The following is a 12194-nucleotide window of genomic DNA, read 5'->3' on the forward strand; positions in this document are numbered from 1 at the left end:
ACTTTTAATTTACGTGTAAAATGTTTAAAATTATTATTCTTGTAACTCACTGTTGTTCCTTATGTAAAGCGCTCTGATACCTACGGGTCTAGCCAGCGCTATATAAAACGTAATAAGTACAACAAATACAAAATAAATTGCTTTGATTTTATTTTTAAACATAGCTGACAAGTCGGGCCAATTCTGGCATTTTAGTCAGCAGCAATGCTATTATTATGAGCCCTTAATGAAAGTGTAAAAAGGAAAACTACATGGCCCGCAATGCTGTGGTCTGAAAAGCCAAGAATGGCTGATAGTATCATATGTCATAGTGCTAATTGGCAGGCTTGTAAAATTCAAAAAGGAAAATTACATCCTGACTGACTTTTTTCTTGCAGGGCATCAACCGCCAAGTAGGTGAGAGGACAGAGATAGCCTTTTAAAGGCAAATATGAGCTACTCACTGCAAATGGGTTAACATTAACACTCATTGGAAATGAACATGCTAACAGAGGATGCTATTTAACAGAACTGTGCAGCCGTAGAAGAAGCTGGACATGTCTAAAGACACATTTGGAAAGAAAAAACAATGTGCTGGACCGTTCTTCCTGAGGTTAATTCTGCGTGATTTAGATGGGGCATCTGCATCTCCACTATGATGGATGTAATCTGCCTTGAACAGGTGCGCCACTTGCTGCAGGTGTGGCATGACTATGTCTTGCGCTGATGACACACCAGTGCTATACCATCAGCAGGGGTCACAGGTCACCATGGACGAGGGTGAGGCTGGTGGTCATTGGGACGCCTCTGTTCTTCCTGTCCGAGCACTGTCATTGTACATAAGGCTCAGGAAATGCAGCCTACAAGTTCAGTAGTAAAATCAGCACCAATGTAAAATGATGATTTTAGTTTTGTACTGCTCTGCTGTGCTGTCAATCATTAGGTGTCTGTGTGCCAGCTTGCTTCCTATCCATTCAACACCAACAGACCAGTCATCGCATTCACCAGGTGCTGCACTGACATGCACTTGGGCTCAGCCTTGATTTTCTGAGTGAATGTTATGATGGATGGTAGCACTCGTTAGGGACGATGACAAGTGTCAATGACGGTAAGTCACTTGTGCCTTCTGGGAAGGCTGCACGTGATCGGATCCCCGACTCTGCCTGGCCGGTCCCGATTCGGGTGACCGTATCCCCTTGAATACCCTGCCCTGAAAAATTCATGGTTTTAGAGGCTTACAATTATTAGGCATGTATTTAATTTCCTGATGAAGATCCCTATGAATTAAAAGTGGGATCGAAACGCCGTCGACCAATTGACGTGCCTTATACAATGTGTATATATTGTACTAATATTGACTGTAAAGGCGCAATTGTAAATATTTGTTCATATTGTGATTTGTAGAACAACTTGAGCTTTATTGCCTAAAAGCCCTTTTTCCTCTCTTTTCACATTGATTGTACTAAAGTGTTTTGTGTTTAAATGAGGTACAGGCTTGTGCCCCACAACGTGAGATTGTTGAAGGATATTTTCCCTCTATTTTTTTATATAAGTAAATACACTCTGACCTCTATCCGGCTGGACAAGTCAGACAAATACAGAATCCATTGTGTCTGTATTCATTTGTATGTCATATCCTATATTGCATGGGACCACTGTTGTTTTTGTAATAATTGCTCCCCGAGGTCCTGTGCTGACTAAACTTGGGGTCCCTTGTTGTTTTCTAAACAACTTCTGGGAAGGCTGAGGCAGCACACTTTCGGGGCCGATTAGGATGGCGGACGGATTGCCCCCACCGGGCTGGCAGTAGCCACCGCCGGCCTGGCTGGGGCAATCCGCCCACCACCCTCAGTGAAATGGCCCACCACCACATTAGGATGGCTGGGGGGGTCCACGGCGGACGGGAAGACCATCCGCCGCTTTTCTGCCGATCGCCTTCGCAACCAGCGGAAAAAGTGCATACATATGGTGGCGGTGTCTGCGAGACACCGCTAACCATATTGCGATGCCTGCGGTCCTATGCCTTCCGTGGAAAGGCATACGGTCTTTGCTTTGGGGGCCGGTTGTGGGCCCCCAGTGTGAAAGGGGGGTCGGGGGTGCACATGGGGGTACCTATGGTACCCCCCTGCATTTCAAAGTACAACATGGCAGGCACCGCGTGGTGCCTGTCATGTTCTGCTTTGAAACGCACAACATGCATTTATAGCATTGCGGCGGGCGGTGCTTTCAGTACGCCCGTCATCCTAATAGGCCCCATTGGTGTCACATGTTATAGTGCTCGAGGAGGGTCAGCAGTAAAACCTGTACTTTCCTTGTTCCTGCACTGGCCCAGCATATGTAAGCGACACCAGCAGTCATTACATGACCACCATGAATGGATGACTGTGGGTAGCGCAGTTCCAGCTCTATAAACCAGGCTGACAGCAAGGAATTGTACATGGACAAAGCAGGTTCCAGAATTGTTGGCCAATCAAGCAAAGTACTGAATTACTGAGTATGAGCTCCACTGCAAGTAAGACAAATAGGACATTTATCATTTTATTTAGGTATGGAAACGCAACTAAAGGGCAGATGTGTTTATGCATTTAATAGTTTTACAAAGCTCTTAGGTGTTGCCCTATGACTACTTTGGACCAATATGGAAGTAAAGAACGTGAAAGGAATAGAATTACATGGTGATGAAAAGGAATTGGACCACCTGGATATGGTACACATTAGGAGACACGTAAATGGTCATCCTAGAAAAAGGTCTTGAAGGACATTTTTGTCTGGTTCTTATATTGACTAAGTTTTAAACGGTGAACATTGAATGCATCTCTGAAAAGGCAAGTTCTAAGGTGGTTTCTGAACTGAAGGCACTTTACCAGGTTTCTCATAAAAAGGGTCCAGGTTGTTCCTAAAGTGAGCTCTCACGCACTTCAAGCACCTTCCTCATTTGTCAGTGTTCTGGGCTTTTGAGCTGTGCAGCACTGTCCGATCATGAGGTTTTCATAGGTTGGTAAGGTGAGGCCAGATGCTTGACGGTATGATAAAGAGTGACTACTTTCATGTGAGTGTGGATGAGTGACTGCATGGATGAAAGCATAGAGGTACCTTCATTAGTAAGCCAGACTAATTGACTTGGACAATGCCTTCTCATAGTGCAGACACCACGACACAAAGTTTAGTAGTTCCAACATGTTTCTAATTTATTATTTGTTTATTATGCACAAGCTACTTTTGCAGGTGCATTAGCCGACCATATCAGATTGCAACAGGTAGCACTACCTTTGAATATCTAGTTTCACATAAAGCACCCAAATCCTTGGCTCTGCACATGCCCAAGGAAGTCCAGGTTCACACCTGCTCCCGCCATTCTGAAATATTAGAAAGCTCTGCGCAGCATGAGGGTTTTCTCACTAATTCCTCTCGCATATTGTAAATAGCTGGGCTTTGCTGCCATGTGGCCCTCTTCTGTGGCCCACATGTGGAGGGGCACTTAAGGTGTGAAAGGAGCAGAGCTTTCCCAGAGAAACTTAAGACAGAGAGTGAAAATCGGAACAAACAAGTTTATCTTTGCAACAGACAAGAAAGACCCTTATTACAAGTTAATGGCTAAATCCCAATCACTTCACAAGAAACTCTGAGCACAACACCTAGAGCAACTAACATACTTGATAAAAACAGGAAGCTATCTTTTCCAACTCTTTTCATACTAATCATCTAAATAATTTCCATATGATACATTTAATATGCATCTCATTTGGTTTTGTGCGGAACAGCTAATTTTCAGGAGAGCAGGAACCTGCATGTCTCCATCCGTTTCAAAACTTTAAATAAGACTAAAATGGATGTATGACGTTACAACGTATACTTTTACTCCGCATACCATTACAACGCGGTATTTACAACGCATACCGTTACAACGCACAGCGCTTTGGGGTGCTGGATAGTGGTAAGTATAATTTACTATTCTAACTCCAGTCCCCGTGGACCCTAGGGAAGGTGTTGGATAGTAAATTAAACTTACCTCTTATCCTAGAGCGCCCCCCAGCGCAATGCGTTGTAATGGTATGCGGTGTAATGCCTGCGTTGTAGTGGTAGTGCGGAGTAAAAATTGCGTTGTAACAGGTGTATACCGACTAAAACTGTTTAGACTGTTGTATTTGCTCTTTTTTACCAGAACATGACAGTTCAGGATGTAATTTAGTATCTGATACCCTAACTTTGAAAGATACATTGCAGTAATCAAGTTTATACAGGAGGCATACATGCAACCACACACGTACTCACATTGCATGCCCACACAAATGAAAACATGAGCACAGCGAACTGCAGTGGAAGATAAGGGCACACACACATGCACTCAAACAAACAAAATAAAAGCATACAGGTGCCCAAACACATGCACATACACATAATGCATTCCCTCACAAATGCACCCACAAACACGCACACATGCAAACACACAGAAAAGTGCCTTGAAAGACAAAGGCACACACAACAAAGCTTATTGAAACAAGCAAAGGCAAGTATTTGCAGCCCTGCCAAGTGCCACGCATCACGCGTGATCCTAACGCATTTGAAGACGAGTTCTCGCATCACCGCATTAAAAATAATCATAACGCATTATAGCGCTCCCTCAGTGTCCAGCAGGAGCACTGCAATATATTAATTCGCAGTGTCTGTCTGAGCAAAGCTGGCAGCGCTTGTTTGCGGTGCTCGCGGCTTGGGGGAAGACTCAGCTGCGCTCCGCTCTGGATACATTTTACCTGGTGCCAACATTCCGATTCACGTGACCCAACGTCATGAGAGTGACTGTAAGTATCTGTCCAATGACTGTGCAGCTGAGAGGGGACATGTAAAGGCGGGCTGCCACGTGCAAGCTGGCAGAACTGGCTTGAGGAGTTTGAGGTGCTCACTGTTATTTGCTCAGCCCTTTTTCCTTCAGGTCGGATGACTGTTCTGACTGCGAGCAGTGACGCAGCACCAACCGAACCCGCACAACAAATAACTATGCAGCAGGGACTGTGGTTCAGTGTAGCCCTTGAGGTAATCGGTGTCAGGGACAGTTCTGCTTACATTTCACGTTTACCTAAATATTGTATTACCTTGAATGCGGATAGAAGCTTTCACCATTCCACACATGGCCTGGGCTCCAGTCTGGCACTTAAATCGACATTACCTTTATACAAAAGGAGTATTACCGCCCATTCCCGAAAGCTCTAATAAATGACACTAAATTATAGAAAAGAGTAATGACAAACTCAAGCAAGCATCAGTCGAGGGGAGGTGAGGCGCGAGAGTGTAAATATGGGAACGAGGCTAGTGATCCTTGGTTCTTACAGTGTTTATTATTTTATTTATTCCAACAAACACGACTGAAGGAACTATGAATTATGTCACTATTACACGTAAGGTTGGCATTTAACCAATGAGAAGGTTCTTGTTTAGGTTATCGAGGGCTGTATTGTGATAACTTTACACCAGTGCAAAAACAACACAGTGTAGGAGAGTAGGATCTGCTTGCTACGGTTACCCCCAATTTTTGCTGGTGTTTCACTGTTTTTTTAGTTTAGTCTGGCTAGGGCCTTGCTAATGAGGACCCCAGCCTAGCTGCTTCCTCTCTAAAAAGATTTCATGTACATTAGGTACACTCCAGAATGGTTACTGGGTTACCCTTGTGAGTCCCTAGTATATGGTACCTTAGGTACCAAGGGCATAGGTACCCCAGAGGCCACCAAGGGGCTGAAGCATGTATTATGCAACATCTAGGAAGCCTTCAAAAAGGGCACCACAGGTCTGCTACTACAGCCTGGGTAAGGTGGTGCATGCACCCCTTACTAAGATATAGGTTACCTATATCTACCTTTAATCACTGACACATATAAACCTATAAGTCACTCCTATGGCAGGCCTTATCATTCCTGAAGGCAGAGTGCTTGGTTGTGTGTAAGAGGGTGCTCATGCATGAGCAGGACACCTCTGCAGCTTTCAGAATCTATTCTCTGAGGCTGTTCTGTGATGCAGCCAGACCTTATACTCTTAAGTGCATTATAACCTTGCGGTAAATGCAAACTTTGGAATGGCTGCATGGAAACATGTTGTGTTTGGAGTCAAACACTTTGGAATCCTAATCCCCGCCAGTTCTGGCGGTGGGGGTAGAATTCCACCCTTCTAGAGGGAGAAGACATGTACACACTTACCTAACCGGTAATAGTTTAAAAGAGCCCCAGCATCACAAAATGAATGCTGCAGCCACAGACATGAGTCTGACCTCCTGCTGCTGGACGAAACTCTGGCAGGGGAGGCCTGGACAATAGATTTCCTGTCACAGGGAGATGTAACCACCTCCCAGACAGGCTTTATTGTATTGGGGTTGAGTGAGTGCCTTCATAGAATGCTTTTCTGACAGTGCTGGGGGCACACTTGGTGTCCCTGTGCATACCCCAGTTCAGACTGGTTGCAGGGGCACTCAGCCTCTGCTCTGGCGTGAAACTGGACAAAGGGAAAGGGGTGTAACCACCCCCCTCCCAGGAACCTCCCATAGGTGGGTCCCTAGAGTATGTCTAACCACCTAACTTAGTATAAATATGGGATCCCAGTCCTTAGGACTTCAGATTACACCTGGATGAATCTCTGCAACATATATCCTGGCATTTTGACATTCTACATCGACTAGAAGACAGAAGAATGTCCCTTTGGGTTAAGGAGCGACCCCCCTGTTCAAACAGGCACCAAAGAAGCATTTTTCCTGTCTGCATTTCCAAGGCTCCCACCAGAACCCGATGGATTTGGGACTCAGGAAACAGACTTTCAGACTTCTCAGAGGCCGACACGAGTTCCCAGCAAAGCTGAGACCCGCTGCTGTCACGAGTGACGTGGGACCGGAACTCCTGGACACGTCATATTTGCAAGTGCATCGACTTCCAGAGCTTTCCAGAAGCTTAACATTGGGCTGCTTGTAGTCCATTCCCGAGCACCATTTGCACCAAAGATTGTGGGCCTACATTCCACGAGTGTTCCGCGAGCCTGCTTTTAGCATTTCTGCTCAAAGTCCCTTCGAGATCTCTGGTCTGTCGACTGGTGGGCCCCACGAAGGTAACTCTTCTGTTTCTTGTGCTTCCCTGGTTGCGCCAGACGTGCCCTGACTCCCCTCCAAAGCGTGAGGTGAGTCCCTCAGACCTTGCTGGTCTCCACCAAAGCCAATCTTTGCTTCCTGCGTGGGTTGCTGTTGCCAAGGCTTGTTGGGTCTGATTCGGAAACCGACACTGCAGCACTCAACATCCTTAGTTGGACAGCTCGAATCCAGTTCCTGGTCATCCTTGACGCCTCCTGGTCCTCGTCGCTGAAGAGTCAAGCTTCACCTTCCTCACCTGAAATCACCCGACAACGGTGGGCATCTGTTCATCGCCTTCCTGGTCGCTGGCTAGTGATCCAAACGCTGTCCCCTCTGCTTTCAGGTTCTTCAGATCTCCGATCCACCCTTGGATCCACCCGGACACATTTCACTTGGTCACCTGCAGCATTCTTCAGCAGCTCGCCAATGAAATCGTCGACGAAACCCGACACGAAAAGTCACCTCTGCACCCAGCTTGCCTGGGTGAGGTAACTCGAGTACTCTGGTGCTCCTGTGGGTGTTGGCTCTAGAACCTCCTAGTTCTAAAGGAGTTTGCTCCAAATCCTCTTCTAAGTGTCTTTAATCTATAATTTTCCAACTGCGACTTTCCGCCTAGAATTTAATGGTGATTTGCGGCTGTGTTTAGACACTGCGCACGTCTACCGTGGGTCCCCTGTGTCGCTACCCTGTGTGGTTCACGGTGGCCCCAGCGGTTCTAAAGGCTCTAGGCCTTGTATCTATGTCAGTCGTGGTTCTTATAACACTTTCTTAGTATATGGTTTAGTACGCCCCTAGGGCTCCACATATATTGTGCTAATTTACCGTGTGCTAAATAATTTTACTGAATGTACTTTGGCCTCTAGCCTCATAAGAGACTAGGGGTATGTGTTTAGAATAAATACATATATTTGATATATATACATGGCGTGGTTCTCCTTTCATTTGGTCATTCATGAGATTATAGACTGGTAAAACAAGCTGCTTGACATTCCTTCAAGACTTAGCCTGAAGGCTGCTCTCCACAGTTACCATTAGGATAGCTTTCTATGTAGGTTGTCTTTAAACCTACCATCAATAAGGGTTGTTTGGACTGGTGCAAGGTGCCCACTAGAATAGTGGACAGCATATGCCAGGCCAACTTCTCACACGCAGCATATCCATTTCCACCACTCACAAAAAATATGTGCACCAATGCCCTTCTGGAGCTGCTGTACAGCCCTATAAGTCTGTCCGGCCCTGGCACCCCAGAGAAAAGCAAAGTATTATTTGATGGCGACCACAATCTTTAATATTTTACAAGTTCCGTTTGCATATCTCGCCTACCTGTTGCAGCAAAAAATTTCTGCTTTGTGTGAGTGCATGTAAATCAGAGCCACTTCTCCCAGCTTTGGACGTGCAGACAGCCTTTCCTACTCCAATCACCTTCTCTCTGTAATAGAGCAGCCTCCTACGAGCTGCTAAGCTGTATGAGTTGTGTGTTTGTTCATGTGTATTTCGCATGTATCACTTGTATTGTGCAAAATATTACTTTTGTTAAGTGGGCTGAATGTAATAATTGAGTTGACACTACTATAGTGCAATATTTTTGATAGCTTAAAAAGTGATGGAAACTAAATCTAAGCAAAAAGTGGACTTCTTAAACTAGCGTCGGAATGAAAATGCTCACAAATTAGGTAAAAATTAATTTAAAGGGCACAAAACCTTTGGGTTTGAGTAAGAATGTAAGTGAACACAGGCACAGTGAATAAGTAGTGTTTAATTGTAATGCATTTAGGGTGACATGCCGTAGATCCTTTGTATAATAGCTTCCACTCAACATTCCAAACAAAAGCTGGCATACAAACTGACCTTTTATACAATTGTGCACGACTGTGCTTATCACTCTGGTACTGTTTCTCACACTATACAAGTTTATAATTCCCTCTTGTTGTATGTTCTTCTTTCCGACTGTTCCTTGACATGTGTATTTTTGCTTGCATCACTATGCTACTATCACTTAAATTGTGATAGTCGGGTATTGTCACTGGGCGTCATAATTTAATGTCTGTCAGTGGCCCGTAGTGGTTCTTGCTGCTCAAATGGGAGTAATTTCTGATATGTACATGTTTTTCATGTCTTCATTACTTAACTTCGCGCGTGAGAACGTGTCCCTCATTGTCATTGAAGTGTCGCTCATTAATTACACTAAAATTATGAAAATGTCACACATAGCACTCTGAAAACTTGCCAGCTATGTGCTTGAACTAAAGTAAGTAGATATACAAACATGTGTGCCCTCCACAGCTCACGATGAAAGTAACACAAAGGCATACATGATTTTTCCCAGATACACAAATATATGCTCACATACCACAGACATATTAGCGCACATAAACATGAAAAACATTTCGATAAAGATTTTACTGTAAATCACTTTGTAATCGTGCGTCCTAAATTAACTCTGCATCCTGGAACGTAATAATAACCTTAGCCAGTAGTTGGACTTGGCCCAGAAAAGAATCGAAATATGAGCTAATTTCAGCTCCGTGAATTATTTCCTCTTCTTTCTCCGAGACGTAAGGGATTGAATGGCTGTATATGAATCACACGTCTATCAGCAGCTCTGCTCGGCGCGCTGCTCGCTGCTCGTTCTGTCTATTTGAGCCGAGGTTCTCCTCTCCTGGGGTGGGCGTGGCTACTGGGGGCTCGCCCGAGTTGTCCAATAGGCAGGACGTCCGGAATCTGCCGAAGCGAAGGGGATACACGATCCCGAGGGGATACCTGATATTACACAACACCGGAATAGTCCCTGAAACCTTAATCATTTTATTGGAGCCTGGAGCAAGCACACCCGTCTTCATTTGCTTTCCTTTACAATTCTGTGTGTGAGATTGGATGCAAGCAGAGGATTCTTCACGCGGTTAAGTTTTCAATATTTAAACTCAAATGATGCAATGATAATGAATGTTTACTTTTCTTTTCACCCACTCTTATTCTCATCCAATTTTTGTCATCTCTGCCTTAGATAATTACACTACGTGATACATATAGAAAACGCCAGGGGTGGATCCGAGCAGACAGGGCATAAATGGATAACATTTTGCACTAGAACAATTTCAATTTCACTTTTTCGTGAACAAATAAGCTGCCTTTGCAGGACTGCATTTGCAATGTGGATCAAGTACATTGTGCCTCCTCATCTCCCACCAACCCTCAGACTAAGATTTTATTTTATACCATAGTTTCACCGAGTAACACTCAACCACCTATATTCCCAGTGAAAGTGCACAATATTTCAATCAAGTTCTGTGCATGGCTGCCGAGACAAGGGGCTCGATTCACAGAAATAACTTAACCCCTTCGATGCTCATGACGGAACGGTTCCGTCATGAGTGTCGGTTGCCCTGTGCTCATGACGGAACCGTTCCGTCATGAGCCCATTGGCTCATTAGAACGTTCAGCACAGCGCAGGAATCTGCGCCGTGCTGATGTGGTTAAGGCAAAATCCCAGATTTACTACCATTTTGGTATTCACAGAATGCACTTACTACTTTTGGTATTCATCGAATGAACTTACTACTTTTGATATTCACAGAATGAATTTGCGACTACTAACTTTACGTCCACACTCGGGCCGGAATTCCGGCACTCGGAGCATAATTCTGCTCCTGAGCCGGAATCTCTGCTTTTGGATGGATTCCCCGCTTCTGGGCCAGAACTCCAGATTTTCGGCCGGAATACCTTTATTTTGACCTGATGAACGTTTCAAGTTCCTACCATCCCCCACCACGTTTCAGCTGAAGTCAATTACCACTAACTGCAAGACTACCACCACCAAACATATAAAAGCAGCACACATTGAAGGAACAGATTTGGCCCCAGAGAGTTTGTGCTTACAATCGCTGTATATCGCCAGAGAAAAATGGAACAAATGAGGAGGAAGAAGAACTTTACTACTGAGAAGACCACCATGCTTGTGGAGTACATAGTGAGGCACCACAAACGCCTATATGGTCTCCCACCTCACTGCACCAGTGGCACACAGAAGGCAACTCAATGGCAGCAATTAGTCACTGCTATCACAGCATTGGAGCAGGAGAGGTACATAGTCAGTGTGAAGGAGAAGTACTCCAGAATCGAATTTAACAGGATCCTCCCTACCCCACACTCCGGAACCGGCCTCCGTCTCACCCCACTAGAGGAGAGTATCCTCACCACAATCCACCCCCACATGCTCCATGGGCTGCCTGTGTGTGATGTCCGCAACATGGTACCAGGTAAATGGGATGACAAAAAAAGTGTTTGAAAAGATTGTCTGTGTTGCACTGGCATTGTGAGTAAGGAATTTGTACAGAGTGTATATAAAAATATAGTTAGTCAGATACTCGTGTATTACCCTATGCATGTTGCACCACAAGTTCCAAAATCCTTTGTAATAGAAATGGCAGATCCCTCTCACACTATTGAAAACATGGGCACAGTACTGCTGCCACATATACCTAACCCTGCTAAGTAGAAATTGACAAAGTGCCCTTTCCACTCATCCAGATATGTCTGAGTCAGTCAAAAATGTAAGGGGTTGCGGAGCAAATGAAAATCAACTGACAAATGAATTGGGACAATATAAGGGGGCAGATTTACAAGGACTGGCACATCCCTATATATTAGCAGGGATGCACCAACACCGATGTGACAAACAATTCTACCCTTGCGCCACCACGGATGCATCGCATTTACAATGCTGCGAACCGTGGCACTGGGATAGACGGATGTATGTCGCTTCTGATGGCGTAAGGGCGGCGCTTTGCTGGAGTTGTGTCGCAAGTGCAACGCAACTCCAACAATGTTCATTGACCACTCATACCTAACGTGCTGCGCCACTCCTTACGTCTGCTTCAAGCAGGTGTAAGGTTTCGTTGCAGCGGCCTATGAAAAGTGACTCCATAAAATCTTGTCGATTTCACTGCACCACTTCATGAGACATTTCAAAAAGGAATGCCCACCCTGCTTACATTACACCTGACACAGGTTTAATGTTGCACAGGGCTTTACAACGTAACGCATCTCCCTAGATGTGTCACGTTGTAACTAAGTCGCAATGTGGTGCACAGAAGTGACTCAACAGCGGCTTAACTGT

Source organism: Lissotriton vulgaris, chromosome 1_1, assembly GCF_964263255.1.
Source record: "Lissotriton vulgaris chromosome 1_1, aLisVul1.2, whole genome shotgun sequence".
NCBI lineage: Eukaryota > Metazoa > Chordata > Amphibia > Caudata > Salamandridae > Lissotriton > Lissotriton vulgaris.